Consider the following 21902-nt stretch of genomic DNA (forward strand, 5'->3'; position numbering starts at 1 on the left):
CATTGGTGAGGAACACAAAGAGGATTCTTGTCTGAAATACACCAAGCACTATCTCAACAATTGCTTCTCAAGAGTGAAGGCCATCCTTATGGGGAAAAAGTAGTGACAGCAAATGGCATCAATGAGTCCTTAAAAGAATCAGAGCACAGGCCCATGGCACAAATAAGCTTAAAATTTGCATATTAATTTAAGAACATATAGCACCTGCTGAAAATTAAAGAAAAATATTTAAGCAGCATGCAAAACTTAATATATAAAAGCAAATATAAAACAATATGTTAAACATATACCTGTGTGTGTACATAAAGATGAACATTTAGGTTGAAAGCTGCTCTATAAGCAATTTTTTTTAAATGAAAGTATGGCAGGAGCCTGGTGAAAAGATCTGTAGCTTGGGCCACACTCTATAAACACCCACAATTCCTGATCAGCCTCTGGAATCCTAGATCCCCAGTTTAGAGAACATTGTCCATGCAGTCCCTGACCTCTGACAAAAGCTTGGTTTTCATCAAGCACTTCAGCTTAGCACTGTTGATCTGAGGTTATGGTTATGGTTCCTAAGAAGCCATCTCATCACTGAGAGCCAGTGTGGTGTAGTGGTTAAGAGCAGTAGTCTCGTAATCTGGGGAAGCGGGTTCACGTGTCCGCTCCTCCCCATGCAGCTGCTGGGTGACCTTGGGCCAGTCACACTTCTCTGAAGTCTCTCAGCCCCACTCACCTCACAGAGTGTTTGTTGTGGGGGAGGAAGGGAAAGGAGAATGTTAGCCGCTTTCAGACTCCTTAAAGGGAGTGAAAGGCGGGATATCAAATCCAAACTCTTCATCAAACCTATTTTCCAAGTGTTTAGAAATTAGTACCAAAAGTGTACTACTGACTTCCACCAAAAAAAAAAAGAAGAAGCCACATTACACTGTTCTCTATTATTTTGCCTGACTTTTCGCTCTGGATTTACAATCCCTAACTTGGCAAGGTACCTTACTCATTCATGAGCATGACTTACTCAAAGGAACTACCGTATTTTTCGCTCTATAAGACGCACCAGACCACAAGACGCACCTAGTTTTTGGAGGAGGAAAACAAGAAAAAAATATTCTGAATCTCAGAAGCCAGAACAGCAAGAGGGATCGCAGCAATCCCTCTTTCTGTTCTGGCTTCTGGGATAGCTGCACAGCCTGCATTTGTTCCATAAGATGCACACACATTTCCCCTTACTTTTTAGGAGGGAAAAAGTGAGTCTTATAGAGCAAAAAATATGGTAATTGTTTATATTAGAAAGGGCATTCTGAACTCATACAGTGGTTCCATCCAAGCCTGCCAGTGCTATCAATGCTTGCCTACTGGAAAAACCTTTACTCTTTGACCAACTCCTGCTAGATGACAAGGAACAATTGCCTGCATATCTGAAGCATTCTGTTTAGCAAAGCAACAAGCAATAATACTTGAATAACATGACTGACGCTGTTATTTTATACCAGCTTGCTTCATTCTAATGTACTTTTTCATTCCTGTTGAGTAGGTCTCACATTGAGGATTTGCTAAAAGATTTGTCAAAGACTAGCTCAAAGAACATGGTTGGTTTTATTTCCTTTCCCCTGTAAAGTAGGGTCAAAATTGTTGTTATTTATTTTGTACAAGAGTCTTTGAAAAGTGGGCTACTGTTGAGAAAGTTGAAACAGAAACATTTCTCATGGATTGTATAGAAGAGTTACCTTTAGTCATAAAGTGATGTCACAAGCATTTTCCAGTAGGATAATGAGTCATATGGATGGCGGCTAATGGATTGAGGTTGAATCCTGACAAGGCAGAAGTACTGTTCTTGGGGGACAAGGGGCGGGCTGGTTACCCTGAATGGGGTAACTGTGCCCCTGAAGGACCAGGTGGCAGCCTGGGAGTCATTTTGGACTCACAGCTGTCCATGGAGGTGCAGGTCAATTCTTTATCCAGGGCAGCTGTCTACCAGCTCCACCTGGTACACAGGCTGAGACCCTACCTGCCCACAGACTGTCTCGCCAGAGTGGTGCATGCTCTAGTTATCTCCCGCTTGGACTACTGCAATGTGCTCTACGTGAAGGTGACCTGAAAACTACAACTAATCCAGAATGCGGCAGCTAGACTGGTGACTGGGGGTGGCCGCCGAGACCACATAACACCGGTCTTGAAAGACCTACATTGGCTCCCAGTACGTTTCTGAGCACAATTCAAAGTGTTGGTGTTGACCTTTAAAGCCCTAAATGGCCTTGGCCCAGTATACTTGAAGGAGCGCCTCCACCCCCATTGTTCTACCCAGACAATGAGGTCCAGTGCCGAGGGCCTTCTGGTGGTTCCCTCATTGCGAGAAGCAAAGCTACAGGGAACCAGGCAGAGGGCCTTCTCGGTAATGGCACCCACCCTGTTGAACGCCCTCCCATCAGATGTCAAAGAGATAAACAGCTACCTGACATTCAGAACACATGTTCAGGGAAGTTTTTAATGTGTGACATTTTAGTGTATTTTTGGTCTTTGTTGAAAGCCACCCAGAGTGGCTGGGGAAACCCAGCCAGATGGGCAGGGTACAAATAAATCATCATCATCATCTAATAAGGTTATACACCTCTTACCGGAAGAACACTGTTAATGCAAGTTGGAATGGAGAACTATGTGTTCTTGGCAATTATGAGGTTTCATTGCTGGATAAAGGCCATTTCTCCATAATGGAGGTGAAATATGGAAGGATGGTGTTGGCATTGCCCACAGTTCAAAGGTACAATTTCAGATTGGCTTTACAACTCTTCCCTGCCCCCCACCCTACCTCCAATCATAGGTACAAGTCATCCGAAGCACACAAAATAGCCTCAAGATAAAGAAATGTCACTTGTTCTGAGAAATGAAAGTCTGAAAAAGTTTCAGATTAATTAATTACATAATGGCCCTCTGAACTTTGCAAAGCTAACATTAAACATGTATTGAACATGCACTTTGGTGTTCATTTCAGTCAAGTCAAATGCACCCCATGTTTTTAAGCCAGAAAAAAAGTTTTGAGAAAGTAAACTGAACAAAATAAAAAGAAAAATATTAGATATTTGAAATTAATTCTAAATAAATACAGGGGGTTTAAAGCTTTTTTTAAAAAATATAGAGTCCTTGAATGGTTTGTTGATTAGAAACTAATGTATCTCCTTGTCTAAGATAAATCGCCCAAATAGGCAGCAGCTGCTGGTAATTTGGTTCAAGTAATTGTAGAGCCAATAAGTTGAAGTGCTTATTAGAAGAAACTGCTATCTTATCTGCTTGCAAGTTCAATTGAGTAATGCACTCTACATGTGGTCTGACGCTGGGTAAATTATAAACCTGATTTAAAAACACTCCATCCATAAGAGCTCCTATTTTGCTCATCCATAAAATTTTTACTTTCTTCATTACTAATGGGTTGCAGCAGCATATGGCATAATATCTATCAAATTAGGCTTTGAGGACATCTTAGACTGGCACCCCGCTGGCTTGAAACATATGCTTAATGTGTGCTGCAATGCTTTTAACCCCTTGTGTGCCCCACTATACATTCTGCTGTCAAGGAAACGGGTGCCCATGCAACGTAATAAAATCTGTGCATCACAGCCTGCTAGTCCAGCAGAGGGTACGAGGGACAGCCTTCTTCAGGAGCTGTGCATTACTGAGGAGCTGTCACCTAAAAGTTCATGCTACAGTTAAACTTAGTGCTGATTCTGGCACAACTGTTGTGCCTCTTTCTGTTTGAAATGATTGAATATCATCCAATACAGTGGTACCTTGGTTCTCAAATGCCTTGTTACTCAAATGCCTTGGTTCCCAAACGCCAAAATCCCAGAAGTGAGTGTTCCAGTTATCAAATGTTTTTCGGAAGCCAAACGTCCGTTGTGATTGTCAGCTATTGTTTCTGGGGCGCCTGGACAAATCAGAAGCTGCACATTGGTTTTCAAACATTTCGCAAGTCAAACAGACTTTGGAACGGATTAAGTATGGTGCTTTTGTTTTTTCTATTTATTTTGTGTTTTTGTTTTTGAGGCTTTTTCGGTTAATTTGTTTTTGTTACTGTGTGGAACCCAGTTCAGCTACTGATTGATTGATTGATTGATTGATTGTGTGACTGAAGAAATGGATAAAAAAAACTCCATCCAAACAATGACTATCATCAGTGCAGGTAAGAAAAGAATTTAAATTTAATTTTAATCATCTACAATACTGTCTTATTTATTTTATAGTGTATTGCTTTCATTTTATGGATCAATGGTCTTGTTGGATAGTAAAATTCATGTTAAATGCTTGCTAGGGGTTGTTTTTAAAAATCTGGAACAGTTTAATTACTTTCTATGGGAAAACGTGCCTTGGTTTTGGAACGCTTTGCTTTTAGAATAGACTTCCGGAACAGATTAAGTTTGAGAACCAAGGTACCACTGTACTTTTAATAATGAAAATATATAATGTTGCAATAGTGACAAACACAGAAGTAAAAGAGCTAAAAGATAGTAACTGATGACATATAATTTAGATACTATAAATGAGGATTCATGTTCTGTAGCTAGCTGGAAGAAAAGTCTACAGGAATTAAATAGTTATAATGGTATAAGGAGTGCCATCTTAGAAGTGAACAAGCAGTATATAAATCCTGTTAAATGAAATAAATAAATAAATATTTTCCTTTGCCTCAGGCAGCAAAATGTGTTGGGTCAGGCTGGGTTAGACTAGTTAGACTAGACTTGCATACCATAGGATATACTACATCAGATTATAAAGGAATCAATTTGTAAGCATTTGATAAAGAATACATTAGTATTTTTTTTAAAAAATCATAACATTAATATACTGCATGTTTGAAATAAAACCTCAAAGCAGTTTACAAAAAGATAAAACAATAAAACTGAGAAAAAATCACAACCATACTTTAAAACATACAGAATTTAAAATATTAAAATAAATTAAAATTTCCTCAACTTTCTAAGCGTTTCAGTCGGCTTGTCTAAACAAGAATGTGTTCCAAAAAGTACAGAGAAGGCCTTTGCTTGATCTCAATAGGCAGGGAGTTCCAAAATTCTTATAAATGCAGAACAGGTATTATGTGGCACCTGCAGTGGTGCCAATTCTGCCAATCGAAGTGGTCAAGTTGGCACATGAGTGGTAAGGCGATCTCTTGGGCAAACTGGTTCAAAGTTGTTAAGGGCTTTATTATATGCCAATAGCAACACCTTGAACATGGCCCAGTAGTAAGGACATGCTCTACAGGGAGCTGGCTTCATGCACCAGGCTCATTGGCAGACCAACTCTGTGTTACAAAGATGCCTGCAAACATGTCATGAAGGCTGGTAATATGAACCCCACCCTGTGGGAATCTTTGCAGATGACCACAATGCCTGGAGACAGCCATGTAGTGTATCCACTCCAAAATAGGCAAAGAGATTGAAAGGAAACACCTAGTTACTTTAAGTGAATTCAGATCTCCAGGTCCTGATGAGCTGCACTCAATGGTACCAAAGAATCTTGGGGATGTAATTTCAGATCCACTGTCTATAATTGTTGAGAATTCTTGGGGAACAGGTGAAGTCCATGCGGACTGGAGGCAGGCACATGTTTTCCCCATCTTCGAAAACGGGGAAAAAGACCCAGGTAACTACTGACCGGTGAGCTTGACATCAATATCAGGAATGTCCTAGAATAGAAAATTAAACAGTCTTAACATGAGTCAGCAGTGTGATGCAGTAGCAAAAAAAAGCTAACGCTATTCTAGGCTGTATCAATAGAAGTATAATGTCCTGGGGACTTGGCTGTTGTAAAGTGCACTAGATGGCGATAGTGAGCTATGCCAAATTCAATGAATTTTTCAAAACTTTTTTTAAAAAGCATTTTCACAGTGTGTTTTTATATATATATATATATATATATGAGTGTGGAGATTCCATCCTGGTCAAGAGAAGTCAAAGTACCACTCTATTCTGCCTTGGTCAGACCACACCTGGAATGCTGTGTCCAGTTCTGGTCGCCACAATTTAAGAAGGATATTGAGAAGCTGGAATGTGTGCAGAGGAGGGCCACCAAGATGACCAAGGGTCTGGAAACTGAGCCTTATGAGGAATGGTTGAGGCAGCTGGGTATATTTAGCCTGGAAAAGAGGAGACAGAGAGGAGATATGATAGACATCTTCAAATATCTAAAGGGAAAAGGAAATGGAAAATGGAGCAAGCTTATTTTCTCCTGCTCCAGATTTCAAGTTACAAGTAAGGAGATTCTGACTAAACATCAGGAAGAACTTTCTGACAGTAAGATCTGTTTGACAGTGAAACAGTCTCCCCCTGGTGGTTGTGGACTCTCCTTCCTTGGAGGTTTTTAAGCAGAGGTTGGATGGCCATCTGTCATGGATGCTTTAGTTGAGAGTCCTGTATTGTAGAGGGTTTTAGATTAGATGACCCTTGGCATCCCCTCCAACTCTATGATTCTGTGGACAATTCATAGCGGCTAAGAAAGTTCTGGCTGACAATGAGGGATTCTCATAAGAATCCATCAGAGGAATCCATGGAAATTTTGATCAAATGTAGAGTTTGCTGAAAAACAAGAAAGCTGAATATACAGAAACCCAGTGGCAGGAATTGAGAGTAGCAGTAATGGAACAGAGGGAAGACAAATTCTGGGAACTGGTAGCCTGGGGTTAAATGAAGTAAGATAATCACAGGAAGCCTCAGTTCCTGCCTCTGATTGGGTTAAGTATTTCTCCAGTATATTTGGTGGTTAATCTGGGCAATCACATGTACCAGTAGTGTGTAAAGATTTCTCAAACCTCCCTGAATGGCAACCAATCTCCTGTATGAGGTAAAGGACATTATTTTTTGCCTGAAATCAAATAAAGCTTGTAGTATATATGCTTCCATCTGAGCTCTGTAAGGACTGCATAGAACAGTGGCAGACTATCTTGGCTGGCTTATTTACCACTATAAACTCAACTAAATGCCCTTTGGAAAGAAAATGAGTATCATTTCCCCCATTTATAAGAACAGGAACAGGAATGTTCCACAAATCTATTAGCCAATTAGCTTGTTAGACATCTCACTGCTATATGCATGATATCTCGTTCAAAAATTACTAGACTCATTGCAAAGGAACATTATTCATCAAGAACAAATGGGGTTCAGAGGAGGACACAGTACCATTGATCAGTGTTTTACCGTAAACCATATTAAAAAAATACTAAGAACATTAAGAAGAATCTTCATGTAGCCTTTATTGATTTTTCTGTTACATTTGACTATTAATTGAAATGCACTGTGGGAGAAATGTCACATTACCAACATCTACTGCAGACTTCTGCTATTGATCCAAGAACTATACAGCAACTCAGAAATGAGGGTCAGAGTAGGTTTAAATGGTGGTCTGACTGATGTCTTTAAAACATCATGAGTAGTGAAGCAAGGTTGCATTCTGGCTCCCACCTTTAACTTTTATATTAATGATTTGGTGCCATATTTAGCGAATGCAAACTCCTCCTCTTGATGTATGCAGATGATTTAGTGCTCCTCTCTTTTCCCTGACTGGGCCTCAAAAATCTCTTGGAGGTGTTCAGCACATACTGTAAACAGGAAAGCCTACGTATAAGTTACTCTTAAGACCAAGATTATGACTTGGGAGTTGTGGAGGCCTAAGTATAGATGGTGTTTGGATCAGCAGGCTATAGAACAAACTCGCTCATTTACATACCTGGGTGTATTCTTTAATGAAACCCTCTTTTGGAAGTGTCATATGGAGGCAGTGAAAGTTAATCATTGGGGCATTGATGAAGTTCTGTTACAATAAGGGAGGGCAGCTGATTGAACCTGCCCTAAATATACTTAGCAGCAAAGTGCTAACGCAAATGCTGTATAGTGTTGAAATTTGGGGCTCTGATTTATACTCGATGAAAGTTTAAGAAACTGCAGAATATTTTTCCCTATAAGCTATACTTTCTACCATAAGGAATACCAGCAGCTCTTCTTCGTACAGAATCTGGGAACTGCAACTAATTAGAAACACCAGATTTTATCCGTGGTAGCCACTCGTAAGTATAGAACAATTTATATCTAGTTACCTGACCAAACTCTCACCAGCTTCCTTAAGAAATGTCTTTATTCAGCTGCATTTTCAAATGCTGGCCACTGCAGTCTTGGATGGCTGCTACAACAAGCTCCCATACATAGACATTTTGTATTTGTAGTTAACATTAGGTAAGAGACACTGCTCATTATCTATTACCCTGCTCCTTATATAGAGGTGCAAGAGATCACTTTCTGACATATTTGTTCACACAAGTAAGCAAGGTACACCATGGCAGAAATGGTCCAGTTTCTTTTGAGTGACAATGACAATAATAGCTTTAACATATAGAGTGACCATCTATGCACTGGCTGAATGAATGAATGAATGAATAAATCAGGATGTATTGGGGTCCTCATCAGTCCCCAATAGTTAAGGTGGTTTTGTGAGACTATGAACCACCTGAAAGAGTCTCCTAGTAGTTTTCTGCAGATGCAATAGACATGGTGAAGAAAGTTATCTTCACTGTTGCTATTGCCACTTGCTAGGCTTGATGCTGAGTTCTAACCCGTGTTTGGTCAAATTTGGAATGAGTTTTTTACCACCGGCACTCTAGCTGTCTCCGTGATTGTTTCAGCACACTCAGCTTCAGGGATAACCATGAGGCCATCGCGTCTCCATGCAGTCTTGGCATGAAGAGGGAATTGTGTATAATTCCTGATCAATATACATAATATCCAGCAGGCCATGGGGAATCTGCATGTTTCAACTGCATTTTTTACATTCTATGGGTAAGCATAGTGTCAGTAAGTATTCATCAGTAAGCATAGTGTCGAAGAAACATAACTGTTTTTCTATTTATTGTTCAGAAGTGTGCAATATGTGAGAGGGAGTAAGTTGCCTATATCGTTGGGCTCTTGCAACATGTAGGAAAGTGAATACTCCTTTGTAAACCAGGGCTTTGCATCTTGGAATTCTACTTGATTCTCATAGTGAAATAATCTAACCTTAGCTCTTACTTCAAATTACTTCCAAATCGGAGACCAAAGCACGGCTTCTGATTGGCTGCAGGAAGCTCCTACAGCCAATTGGAAGCCATGGAAGCCCCATTGGACGTTCAGCTTCCAAAAATAGTTCACAAACTGAAACAGTCACTTCTGGGTTTGCAGCATTTGGGAGCCAAAATGTTCAAGAACTAAGCTGTTCAAAAACCAAGGTGTGTATGTATGTATGTATGTATGTATGTATGTATGTAACGACTGTATGTAACATTTTTAGTCGTAAAATTGGGATATTGGTTGTTCCATGTGCCACAGCCATCTTCTGGAAGTGGGGGAAGAAGGGCAGCTATTGTTCTTTTCCTTTCCTCAAACATGCATTTAAGAAGAATGAGTAGATCAGATAAAGAGCTGAGAAATTATTCAGTCTTGAGATACATACACTCTCCTGCTCTCGTTCTGACACTGTCTCTTTAAAAAAAGGGTGGGGGAGAAGTGGCAAAACCAATACAAACCAATAATAACTTCACATTTGTAGAAGCACCCTGAATGGCTCTCCAAAATATTGAGACACATCCAAGTACATTTTAGCAGAGCTGATATTTATCAAAAGTCATTTGCCCCCAAGCAGATGCTCTCTTTCATTGTGCTCCTGTCACAAATGACTAAGATATATGACAGACAATTACAGCATCTGTAGTTAGCAGCCTTATAATCAACACCATTATTTAACGATTGGTGCAATAAACTGACTCCTGCTACTGTTTATCAGATATCAGTCAGTTCTGGCTATTTTCTTCACTTCTCTGTCACCTCCCGCTCCCCAATTCACAGTATGGGGCAACTACTGTCTTTTAATGGCTAGTCTGAAACAAGAACCATTTTCACATTTTTTACAGACTGCAGAGGCAAAGAAAAAGCAACCAATTACATGTATATGCTGTGCCCTCTCATTTGAGTATGTGTGTGTAACTATCTGTGCAGTCTCTTAAAACCTCTCTGGGAGAAGAGTGGGAGGAGAGAGAAACAGCAGCTTTTACTATTGCAGATAAGAGCTTTTCTATTTAGTCTTCAGCATGGAGGGGGGAAAATGTCTGCTGTTTAAATATTCATGTAAAGAGTGAATAAAATGTTGATATACTGGATTAGTCACAGTCTCCTGCAACATGACTTCAGTTTGCTCACGAGGATGGAGAGGGGGAAATCATTCATTCGTTTAGAGCCTCCTCCCAAATGTGCTTGGTGAATGGCACAATAATGATAAAGTTATTGTTAAAAGATTGAGAAAATGGGACTTTTTTTTTTTTTTTACTCGTTTACAAAATAGGATACCAGATAACTTTTTTTTAAGGCATTCATTGCTATAATTTTTATGGGAGGCACCTGCAGTAATGTATAAATGAAAGTTTAATTCGCAAGTGTATATATTCTTTTCCTAGAATTCACGCTTCAAAAAACAAACATCTCAATTTAGAGTTGCAGCTTCTCTGTACAGGTCCCAATGAGACTGACTTGAGACTGTGTAGCAGCAGCCCTTAGTGAATTTATAGGAGTCAAGATTGGCTTTTATGTTCTTGCATCTCTATTTATACCAGTGAACTAGAATAGTCATATGACAGGATCGTAGGATCACTTCATTCAACGCATGGTACTCTGTTTCTGACATGACAGCACAATTGTTCCAAAATGGTGTTCTCTCAGTTGTGAGTTGGCATGCCACAGTTCAACCAGTATTAGTAGAACTCAAAGTAATATTATCCTGATTTAAGAACACACACCCCATTGACCATTTTTTGATATTTTGGATGCAGGGATTTTGGGAGGGGATAATTTGGTATGAAAGTGTATTCAGTACATAAAAGTAATTACTGACAGTTCAGATGAGTGTTTTTTTTAAAATATCACTCAGAGTAAAATGCCAAAAATGTAATTTAAATATGTTCAGAATTAAGAGTCAGATTCTGAAATATTCAGTCCCAGTGTTATAGTTGTTTGTGCTGATCCTGGAATGCTTAAAAGATAGTTTATCTCTCTCATCCCCACTAGTGGATGCAACCTGCTGGGCTCGATGGATGATGAAAGGCTTTTCCTTTCAGAAACAAAAACAAACTGAGCAGTGAAATTTACCTTCTAGAAGGCTCTGGCAGCAGTTTTCATTCAATATTATGCCAAAATTCAAAATGTGATTCACAGCATTAATAATGTTTGACTTTGGGCTTCAATATTTGACATGGATGTTCAATAGCCATTAACCAGAGTTTTTTTCCAGCCGGAACTCACCAGAGCTCAGTTCCGGCACCTTTCAAGTGGGCGCTGTTGCCATTATAAGAGAACAAGGGAGACATTCATGGTGTGTTCTGGCACCTCTTTTTCTATAAAAATAGTAGTGGTCACGAGAGACCTAATGCAGCATTTGATAGTTAATATGCAGTGGTATTAGTATTTGACAGTTGACATGCCACCCCTGAGCATTTCCTACTCCAGGAAGGTTTTGATAACATAACAGAAAATGGTACTAAATTACATCTTTTCATTTATCCTATGAACTATACAAGCATAAACCAATTCTTTCAAAGTTATTTTTTCATGTTGTAAGAGTGTATACATCAAGTGAGTATTTCAAGAGTGTAAAATAAGATCATTTTCTAAATAAATTATTTTGAAAGAACGTGTCATTTCTCTTTTGAATCTAAGGATGCATTGGCAGGCTCTGTGATATTATGCGGATGCATTTGATCTGCAGGAAAATAGAAAAGCAAAGCTCCTCTTCCCCAACCTTCCCTCAGTATCATATTTTAGGATATTTTGGAAAAGGCAAATAAATGTGATTTTGGATTCTTGCCCATTTTTAGCAGTAGAAATTAAATGCTTGAATAAGATTATGCTTACTTGGCTTTGCATTTGGTTTTTTTCTTTTATTGTATTGTATTACTACTAGAGTGCCCATCAGTATGATGGGGTGCCAGCTTTAGAACATGTTGCCCTTGATCTGGCTGCTCTCCTCTCTGCGACTGAGTGACTCCCCCAGAATCCTTGACCTGCCAATGGCTCAGCAACTGGGGGCTGAGTATCTCAGGGGTTGCACAGGCTTCTCTCCTGCACACTGCAAAGGAGCTCCCAACTCTGCCTTGCCTCATTTCAGATGGTGCTGGAACTCCACTCTAGACACAGGCTCTGCTGATAAGGTGTGAGGATGGATATGAATTATAATCTAGGATGGTCCTACCATGTGACAGGATAGACCTACCAACAGAAACCTAAGTTAACCACATGTATGTGGGACCAGATGTCTTTGACATCCCATTTAAACTGCACTGATGCACATTTCTCTGTAATATTAGCATGCCAAGGCTCTAAGTAGCTGGGTGTGTTTGGCACTAGTGTGCCAATAGGGTATTCTTTCAGTGACTCATTTTATTTCATGCACGACATCAAGAGGATTGCACCTTATATAGATAAAGTTTGTCACAAGCCTAATATCACATTAAAGTACTGTATTTTTCCGTGTGTTGCACGAGGGTTTTTGACTCAAAAATCATGTCAAAAAACGGGTCATCCAATATGGATAGTGGCATGGCGGGGGGGGGGAGCGGCATGCCACCAGCCATTCGGCTGGTGGGAGTGCAGCTTCCCCTGATGCCGCAGGGAGCGATCTGGGGGGGGGGGCGATTTTCCTGCCTGCCGCTGCATGGTGGGGAGAAGCTGCACGCTGCCTGATGTGAGCGCAAATTCACTCAATGTCGCTGCGCACGGGAAGCGCTCCCTGGATCATTTCCTGTGCACAGCGGCATCGGGGGAGGTTGCACTCCTGCAAACTGGATGGCTGGAGGAAGTGCAAATTCACCTGATGCCGCTGCGTGTGGGAAACAATCTAGGGAGTGTTTCTTGCCCTCAGCTATGTGGGGGGAGAGGCTCAATAACTTTGGGCCATCTCCCCTTATTTTCTTAAAATTTAGTCCCCCCAAATGGGGAGGGGTGTCTTATACAAGGGGGCGTCTTATAGATGGGAAAGTACAGTATGCCCCAAATGGTAAATTTGGATGCCTTTAAAGAGTAGTAACATTTTAATTAATTTGTGTTTTCGGTGCCTTTGGAATCTTTGCTTGGAGCACCAAAATGTATTGACTGTGACTGGGCCCTGCAAGGGCAGGAGAAGCAATGGAACATAGGCTGTTTCCACACTAGGACGTTTTTATGTAATTATTTTTGTATAAAAATATTCGTGGCATATACCGCTGCATCATAAAAATATACATTAGCGGGGGTTTTTTACATTAAAACAGAAACCATCCAGTAAAATAATAAAACTAATAAAAAGTTAAAACCAAGTTAAAACCAAAAGAATTAAGAACAATTTAATGCTGCTGAAACATTCCTTTTCCATTATTTGTTGGTGTTAAAATAATGATTCCACATGGCACCAAAGAGAGCACTGTTTTCCACATTAAACCCCACAGTACTCATCCACACTGTAAAGCAGGGTCATACATCCTTAGAAATGAAATGGGGGGCACTTGCTATGTTTTTACTTTTATTTTAATTGTACAATTTTGGTACAATTCCACTGAACACCCCAGCAGCCTATGAGGAAAGGCCGGGGGGTGGGGGAGGTAGGGAAAGCTCCCAAACGACAGCAAATTACATTCCTTGTTGTTGATCATGCAGCTGCCCCATTTCAGGGGCAGCAGGATTTTTCTCCCCAAACCATAGTCACCCTCCATGCTGGCAGGTTCTCCTTCTGCCTCTCCTCCACCTTGCTGTGATTGTCTTTCTATCTTCCCATCCACTTTCCTAAAAAGTCTCACTTTCTAGAATCATCCAGAATTCCTAGTTCTTCCTCAGACCCTCTGGCTGGGTGAGAGACTTTGCTCTTGCCCAGGCTGAGGCTCTGAATAATTGGGAAATCTGGATGGCTGATGCTAGGAACATATACAAGGGGGAGAAGGAAAGAAAGCCATACTGCAGTCACTGCTGCTTTTACAGACCAGTTCTATGGAGGTAGATTCCACTGTATTCAGTGGGGTTTACTTCCTGATAGCTTAGTGAGACTTCTGATTAAATATGCATAGGCTTGGGTTGCTTGCCAACACTTTGCTGCCCCCATTGCATCCTCATTGAGCTTTTCTAGCTGGTGCAGGATGGTTTACATTATGGTTCGAAGGAGGTGACAGAACTGACAGCAGCTCACTGTGACTTGTTTGCAAAGCATTTTGAGGATAGAATTGCTTGCATTCATTTGCTGGGACCTTGACTCCACTGTTACAGTAGATGAATCTTGAGAAGTATCTAGAGCACTGTCTAGTCCTGTTATGTTGCATGGGTTTCAGTTTGCAAGGCATGAGAATGTGGACAAGGTGCTTGGATTGGTCATGACAACTGCTTGTGCTTGCCCCTCTTGACTGATAAAAACTAGCAAGGAGGAAACAACTGGCTAGGCCAGGGAGGTGGTTAATTCCTCCTTGCAAAATGGAGTGGTGCTTGCGTGCTTGAAGGAGGCAGTGGTGCAACCACTGCTCAGGAAACCCTTCCTGATTCAGAAAATCTAAGTAATTACTGGCCAGAAGGGAACTGCCTCAGAAAACTCCTCTGAGTATGAGATTGAAGTTGATAGTGAACAATACAACAGTTGTTGTTGTTGTTGTTGTTTAGTCGTGTCCGACTCTTTGTAACCCCATGGACCAGAGCACGCCAGGAAGGTTTAGTTCCTTGATTGGTGGCTCAGTTTTGGCTTTGGGAATGTGAGGAGTAAAATAATGTATAGAAAGTAAAATAATGTATAGAAAGAAGTGCCCATAAAAACCTGTGATTAAAAAATACTGCCTTTAGCATATTCAAGAATCAAAGTTTTGTGTACCTTTTGTAGGAAATATATACTTTTTTGTACATTCTGCAATTTCCATATATAACTCCAATTTTCCCTTCTTGGGCACTGTTCTTGAGCGGGTGGTTGTGAACCAGATCCAGGCACTCTTTGAGGAAACTGATTTTCTACATCCATTTCAATCCAGGTTTAGGCCTAGTTTTGGCACAGAAACTTCTTTGGTGTACCTGTATTATGACCTCTTTTGGGAGGGGGGGAGTGGCCTTGTTAATTATCCTTAACCTCTAAGCGACTTTCTATACCATTGACCATAGTAGCCTTCTGGAATAGCTGTCTGAGTTAGGGTGCTTTGCAGTGGTTCCATTTCTACTTGGATTTTCATTTCCAGAGGGGGATGTTTGGGATTACTCTGGGCTCTATGGAGCCTTCAATGTGGGGTTTGTCAGGGTTTGATTTTATCCCCCATGCTCTTTAACATCAGCATGAAACTGCTGAGTAGAGTCATCCAGAGTTCTGGAGTGCATTTCACAGCTTCCAAGCCTTTGGCTAAGTAAACAATCTATTCTATGGCCTTTTAAACTGGGGCGGGAAAAGGTATTGTTATTGTTTGCTACTATATTACTGGTATGTATTTCTTTGGTTTTATATTGTAAACCGTGCTGTGATCCTCAGATGAAGGGTGATATAGATATTTAATAAACAACAACAATAAAACAAAATCCTCTTCATAATCTAAACATTACTATGGGTGTTTTTATGTATAATCACAAATTCTGGAGTCAGGAGAAGGTTTGTTTCAGAAAGCATGTGCATGGAGAGAGATTACCATTTTGCCAACTTTTTAAAGATTTGTGCTGTCCTGCATTACAGATGAAAAAGGGAAAAAATGTTGTGCTTGAAAATGTAGGCATTTCATGTCCATGAGGCTGGGCAGGTTGTGAAAAGTCCATTAAAAAGTATCAAATTTTATGTTCTCTCTCTCTCTCTCTCTCTCTCTCTCTCTCTCTCTCTCTCTCGTAAATGCTGCCTGTATACAGGACTAGGTGTGCAAAACTCAGCTTTGGGTAGAAAGCAATGGCAAATCCAGCATTCCATTAATGTCTCTCCCTGTGAGTCCAGTAGATATCATCGGGCCCATGAGATACCCTATTTTCCATGTGTCAAGTTTTCATAACTACTTGGGACACACCTTGCGTACCTTTGTTGTTTGCATTTTGTTTAAAGTGACATTATGGATTGGGCATTCTCATTAAAACCTAGCTGCTTCTGATGAAAAGATTGCCAAGGAAAGACTACCTTAATTCAAACCAAATTGGGAAGAAATATAAGGATTTTTATTGAAGCACACTTTGAGGAAGTAGGAACATAGGGCTTGCAGCAAATCAAACTGTTATGTCACCTAGTATTATCTACATTTGTCCATCTTAGTATGGGCACCCTTATGGGCACCTCTGCAGGATTTAAGACGAGCCTTTCCGAGCACTATTTGGAGATGCCAGGGATTGAAGCTAGGCCATTTTACCTGCAAAATCATAGAATCATAGAGTTGGAAGGGACCCTCAAGGGTTATCTAGTCCAACCCCCTTCAGTGCAGGAATCTCAACTAAATCATCCCTGACAGATGGCCATCCAACCTCTGTTTTAAAATCTCTAGTGAAGGACACTTCACAGTCTCCCAAGGGAGTCTGTTCCACTGTTGAACAGCTCTTTATACCTGCAAAGTATGTAATCCATTACTAAGTTATGGACTTTCTCCAGGAATTCTGATGGAAGATCCATTGGCTTCTTTATCCATTGACTAATTAGTTTTGTAATGGGTTTTATTTACATTTATTGTAGTTTGGTGGAGAAGACTTATTATCTGTGATTTTAATACTGGGCTTAACATGGAGAATATTGTGTTATTGTCCCAAAGGTCTTCGATTCTTCCTTTTTGTGATAGTGAATTTTTTTATTGTTTTTCTGCATCTATTTATGTACATATTGCCCTTCTACTGCTCTCTTATAGGATTGTTCAGTTCTAAGAGAAGAACCATTTAAGTTAATTCCATTATTTAATTTCAATGAGTCTCTGAGTTTGACTAACATTAGATACAACCACAGCATTTTGGATTAGGACAACTGAATTTACTAGAACTTCAATGGGGATTTGTGATTGTGGCATTGTATGACAAAAATTTATCACAGGCATGCTTTACTGGCATATATGTAGTGCAATATCATTTTATGGCCAGTACAGTGGTACCTCGGGTTAAGAACTTAATTCGTTCCGGAGGTCCGTTCTTAACCTGAAACTGTTCTTAACCTGAGGTATCGCTTTAGCTAATGAGGCCTCCCGCTGCTGCCACGCCGCCACCACACAATTTCTGTTCTCACCCTGAAGCAAAGTTCTTAACCTGAGGTACTATTTCTGGGTTAGCGGAGTCTGTAACCTGAAGCCTCTGCAACCTGAAGCGTCTGTAACCTGAGGTGCCACTGTATGTCTTAAACGACATTGGTCTGGTGGTCTGGGGGTTTTTTGGCTCACCATAAATGTAACTCCTTTGCCCTGGCATATATAAGGAGATCTGTGCACAGAATCAGGCTTCTACATAAGTATCCCTTACTGGATGATTAACCACAAATGTAAATCAGATGCATATTCAAATGCTCACCTGAATACAGATACCACCCATCTTCAGTGGGCGGTACTGTCAATTGAATATGCATCTGGATGTACATCTGTTGCAATTAGTAACGCACAGCCACATGTGATTATAGCTCTATCAGGGCTCTTGTAGATAATTGAGGATACTTCTTATGCAAAGAAGAAATACCCTTTCAAGTTTGTTTTGTTGCTACATAAGGTAGAAACTTTATTATATTCAGGACTAATGCATTTCAGTCCATAAATAATTGTAAATAAATGTGTGTGTTATATTATGCTACACACATAATAAGGACACGGGTGGCGCTGTGGTCTAAACTACTGAGCCTCTTGGGCTTGCCGATTGGAAGGTTGGAGGTTCAAATACATGTGACAGTGGTGAAGCTCCCATTGCTCTGTCCCAGCTTCTGCCAACCTAACAGTTCGAAAGTGTTAAATAGTGGGTAGACATGGCAGACGACAGAGTGATTTCTCCAAGCAGCTCTTTATTTTGTAAGCTGGAATAGAAACTGAACAGCAAACAGCTCAGCCGGCCTGCTTTTATAGGCAGCCGGCTGTCAACATTGTAGCAACAACAACCCAGAGTTTCCCGCCTAAAATAACTGACGTGGACCTGAGTGAAAACTATCTACAGACCTGAGTGAAAACTATCTACAGTATCCCCCTGCTGGCCCAGGGTGAAACTTAACTACATAACAGAAAGCACAGCAGTACAAGTAGATAAATAGGTACTGCTGTGGCGAGGTAAACGGTGTTTCCGTGTGCTCTGGCTTCTGTCACAGTGTCCCGTTGCACCAGAAGCAGTTTAGTTATGTTGGCACATGCCCTGGAAAGCTGTCTGTGGACAAACGCTGGCTCTCTTCAAATATATAATATGTTCAAAAATATAAAAGGATGTCATATAGAGGAGGGAGAAAGGTTGTTTTCTGCTGCTCCAGAGAAGCGGACACGGAGCAATGGATCCAAACTACAAGAAAGAAGATTCCACCTAAACATTAGGAAGAACTTCCTGACAGTAAGAGCTGTTCGACAGTGGAATTTGCTGCCAAGGAGTGTGGTGGAGTCTCCTTCTTTGGAGGTCTTTAAGCAGAGGCTTGACAACCATATGTCTGGAGTGCTCTGATGGTGTTTCCTGCTTGGCAGGGGGTTGGACTCGATGGCCCTTGTGGTCTATTCCAACTCTATGATTCTATGATTCTTGGCCTGAAAGTAGAGATGAGTGCCGCACCCCATAGCCTTTGACTGGACTTAACTGCCCAGGGTTCCTTTACCTTTATCTATATAGATATAAAAATTAACTAAGAAATTGCCATATTGATAACTATGAAATCTGACTCCTACAAAGTGCATTGGCCTTTTAGCTTAAGATGTTTACGATGCTAAACATTTTTTCTAATTAATTGTACATGTGCAATATAGAGATCTAGCTCCCTCTAGTGTATTAAAAACAAAAAGGCTAATTTAGCATTTAGTGCATTTATAAAAATAAAACTACTAGTTTGTGCATGCTTTGCAAACATTGTTTTATTTGGAGAATAGTACACATTAGGTGGTTGAGTTTTTTATATGTACAGAAAAAATACTGCCATTGGAAACCAGATATAATCAAATTCTTATCTTTGTAGCAAACAAATGCTCAGAATAAAGCAATGTGGCTGTCATTACTTTACGAAGCGTTCATGGGTAGATTCCTCACTGCATTACCTTCCTGGATCTGATATAGGCCACATGTCCAGCATTCTGTTTCCAGTAGCATCCAGACAGCTACCACAGGAAACCTATAGGCTTAGCTTGTCCCATACTCTGGTTGTTTGATCTTAGCATCTAGCAATCAAGATACTGTCTCTGAACCTGGAGTTTCAGCTACCATGGCTCATAAATATGTCCTCAATGAAGTGGTAAATCAAATCAAATACCTTTACTAAAGTGGTATTTATTCAGATATATAAAATTAAAATGTGTAGTTTATAATTTCAAAAAATGTGTGATTGTAACTATTACCTAATGTAGAACTTTTCATTAACAATAAACTATGCTCTCTCTATTGCATTAATGCCCACAAATTCCCTATTATGTATATCACTGCTTAACTAAGATGATAAAGGAAGCTAAAAAAAAACCTACCATACTGTTGTTATGCGAATCAGTGTGATGAAATTGTAGAGCCCCATTGTATACTGAAGAAATGCTGTGGGAATTATTATTAAGAAGCTCACCCAGAAAACTGGATGTCAGTGACTGGGGGTGGGGTTTGGCACCATATGATTTATCTTCTGCACTGATATGATATTAATTTGTTGTTGTTGTTCAAGAGAAAACTCTCATTGTGACAACCTCCCTAATATGGCACTCCTAGACAGTCATTTACTTGTGTTGATTCTTCTTGTCAGCTGCAACGTCTAGCATAGCTTTCCATGTCATTCTTGGGTAGCGAGATTTCATACTGGTAATGGACTTTACCAAATGTATCCATTGCTGAGGGGAGGCTCTCCATATGATGAGGAGGATTCATATGACAAGTTGTGTTAAACATGACAGAGTGATGAGAGTTGCTAAAGAAATAACAAAATGATTAAACTTTCCCTAAAAGTCTCTCATGTAATTTCATCTCCATGCCATCCTAATATAAGGATCAGATCTGATTTTTGTGGATTTCTGATTCAAATGTTTTACATGGCTATAAGCTACTTGGTTAAATAAGATTTGTGTGTGGTAGTCAGGCAAACAAAAAATAAATTTCTTTGGTTCCGATTCTAAGAATTCATTCCAGCCAGTACTGCACTGCTCCTGGGTAATCTGTATTCATTTAACTGGATTGTGTGGGATCCCCACTCCCCTCAGACTCCTCTGAGATGAATAGAGACTGCATGGAAACAGCTACAATGACTCATAGCTATTGCAGCCTCCATCGTAAATCTTCCAACACAGTTCCTTTAAATCTAAAAATAAACAGTGAAAAGCTGAATAATTGAAGAAGTCTTTAAAAAGAAAGAAAAGAAAATCAATACTGAAATTTTCTTTCTTCTTTTTTTTAGTAACTGTTCTACTGTAGGCAGTGAAATCATAAACAGAAAATTATAGCTTCAGTCTAGGGAGTAAGAAGACTTATTCCAACAGATGGCATCAAAACACCGGTCTGAACTATATGATTGCTGATTGTTAATTGCTTCTGTAAAACAATCCTTTTAAACAGAGTAATGCATTTTATCACACAGATTATAGTTCTAAACATTTGGATTTTTCAGTGTATGTTAACATTTTCTCCTTCAGTGTAAGATTTAGTGTTTGCATAATTATCAGATTAAACAACAGCGACTCAGTCCCCTGTTCCCCCCCCCCGCCTTAAGAGAAATGAGGACCAAAGGAAAGAATTATGAATTACCAGAGATGTTGGGAACCATGAATGAGGAAATCTATATATTGAATCAATTACTGAACTATTATATACTGCCTTAAGTACAAAATAAATAAAAATCATTTGTCACGTCAGAAGTGCAGAATGACTAACATGGTACAGACTCTCTCTTGGGAACCTTCCATTAAAACAGACTGTTAAAAAATCAAAACTTTCTAAGTCTGAGAAATTGGTCAGGAAGCTTCTAAACAATTATTATGAAAAATAATAGAATCATAGGTTTGGATGGGATTTTAAAGGTTGTCTTGTCCAACCCCCTGCCGATGTACGACGGCCACTACTATAGCATCGCTGATAGGTGGCCATCTATCCAAGGCGGTCTGTCCCACTGTTGAACATCTTGTATTGTCAAGACATTCTTACTAATTTTTTTAAAAAAATTGTCCAGTACACCAACTAAGTTTATTCTGGTATAAGCTTTCGTGTGCATGCACACTTCTTCAGATTCAGCACACGAAAGCTTATACCAGAACAAACTTAGTTGGTTTATAAGGTGCTACTGGACAATTATTTGTTTATATATTTTTACTTCGACTGCATCAGACCAACATGGCTACCTACCTGATTCTTAGTAATATTTAGTTTAAATCTCTTTTCTTTCATCTGAAGCCATTAGTTCAAGTCCCACCAAATGGAATACAGGCAATAAATTCAACCCATCACCTATATTTTATTTCTGTTTTCTAAGGCATTAGCAAACCCACCCAGTTTGGTGTTGTCTGCAAATTTGATAAGCATTCCTTCCTACACACAATTCACTTATAAAAGTGTTTAACAACACATGGCCTGGCAAACAACCTTTCATCACTCCATTTTTCACCTCTCTCCAGGCTGATGATCTGTTAGGTATGGTCCATCAACCAGCTACAAATCAACATAATACAGTAGTAGTATTGTCTAGCTCACATTTTACCATCTTGCCTACAAGAATATAATGGGGGCGTTACTAAAAACAGTGGTGAAATAAAAATATACTACATCCCCATCAGTCCCCTGATCTTCCAGGGTGGTAAC

The 21902-nt window shown here is 39.9% G+C and overlaps 1 protein-coding gene across 13 annotated transcripts in view; it reads left to right on the plus strand.

Annotated features, from left to right (window-relative positions):
• LOC310845006 (uncharacterized protein) overlaps window positions 1–21902 on the plus strand; it is a 448061-nt gene that overhangs the window by 86309 nt on the left and 339850 nt on the right. The window contains exon 5 of one of the 13 annotated variants that reach the window (XR_014564416.1): window positions 20509–20902. The exons of the other annotated variants lie outside the window; for them this stretch is intronic. The gene's annotated coding sequence lies outside the window, so the exon portion shown is untranslated. Of the gene's footprint in view, window positions 1–20508; window positions 20903–21902 lie in introns of those variants that run through there. 13 annotated transcript variants of the gene reach the window in all.

This window comes from Podarcis gaigeae (assembly GCF_964106915.1).
Source record: "Podarcis gaigeae genome assembly, chromosome: 5".
Taxonomy (NCBI): domain Eukaryota; kingdom Metazoa; phylum Chordata; class Lepidosauria; order Squamata; family Lacertidae; genus Podarcis; species Podarcis gaigeae.